Genomic DNA, 1,604 nt, shown 5'->3' on the forward strand with positions numbered 1-1,604 from the left:
CTACTGGCTGTCACATTACTGATACATAAAAATTGTTTTTTTTTTTTACTTCTGGATACTTTTATTTCCAATTAATATAATAGACAAAGCACCAGTATAGAATGTCCCTTCATTATTTGAAAACATTCCTCCTTTCCCCCACCCTATTTGAAATTGGACACTGCTCTCCATATGGTTTACAGAATTTATTTCAAATGAAAGATGATTAGTCTTCTATCCCATGAGCATCCATCCAGCTGCCTTTCAATGGGTAAGCTGCATGCTTGCTGTAGTCATAAAAGCCCTTGAAGTTTTCAGGATAACAGAAAACAACCTGTACTTCACACGTGAGTTCTCGGCTCCTTTTAATTGAAATTTCTTGCTCCATGTATTGTGGCTAAGCAGATTCTTCATACCTGCAGAAATTTATGCAAATTTGGCAATAGGCAGTAATAGGTAGATTTCTAAAAGATTTTCCAACTATTGTTTCAGTTTAAAATTAATCTTCATTTTCTTTCAGAGAGATTCCCAACTGTTTTAAGTTATCACTAACAAAAATGTGTTCTAGTAAAATGGAAGTGGCATAAGAGAAAGTTTTATGTCTCCTCACAACTCCAAACCAGATGCTAAGGATCTACCAAACAAAAACTACACAAAGAATAGAGATGTAGAGAGGCTTTACTATCTTGAAGAATTTTATAATATGTTAACGTATTGTGCCTTATTTTCAATGATGGCCTTGTTAGAGTAGAAAAGAAAGATGACATTTATTGTGCTTAAGTGTTGGTAGTTTTTTTCATGCTTAGGTCTGTCAAAAAATGCAGTAAATTTTATTTTAAAATTGATTAACTGGTGTAAAATTTACAACAATCTGCAGTATCAGGATGATTAGCACACACCCAGGAATCAATTGTTTAGTCCTTTCAAAATGGAACACGCTGCTTTTAGTTATGGCATCCATACTGTTTGCAGTGTTCATTTTTCTTTCACGGTAATTTAAAAAATTTATTGCTTTCTTAAAAGCCTGCACCTTAGCTTATGATATTTCCTGCAGAGGATTGGGCATTCAAACCATGATCTGTTTTGGTGGATTCTTACAGTTTTCTGGCTGGATCCTCTATAAGGCGTACCTGTGAGATGTGAGACCATTTCAGCAGGATGTAGAGACGGGAACCGCATTCGAAGTGGTTCAAAAGGAAGCTCGTTTGGGAGAAATGCCTCACTGCCTGACCAGCCAGAGGAATTTGGGAAATTGCAGTACTTGGCTTTTGGTCCTGGTATGGTGCAGTGGTGGGGGCGCCAGCAGGTGTGTGGGATGCAAGACGCAGAGCCAGGAGAACCTGCGGGCTGGTGTCTGGGGCCGGACATGCACTTCTTATTTTCTGGCGCACGGTGGCGCTTAGGTCTCCTCCGGCCCTGCTAGCAGTCTCTAAGGCACCTCCGCCGCCACCTGCAGTCTCAACCAAACCTCTGGGTGGGCAGCGCAGGATGTGACGGCCCGCGCGCCCAATCGACTGCCAGGCTTTCGGTTACATTACGACTCTAGCCAATGGGAACCAAGGAGAGGCGCGGAGGAGGCGGGCCCCGCGGCAAGCCTGGCAGAGGCGCGAGGCCCTCCTCCCGCC

Source organism: Galeopterus variegatus, unplaced genomic scaffold (genome assembly GCF_000696425.1).
Source record: "Galeopterus variegatus unplaced genomic scaffold, G_variegatus-3.0.2 Scaffold549, whole genome shotgun sequence".
Taxonomy (NCBI): Eukaryota; Metazoa; Chordata; class Mammalia; order Dermoptera; family Cynocephalidae; genus Galeopterus; species Galeopterus variegatus.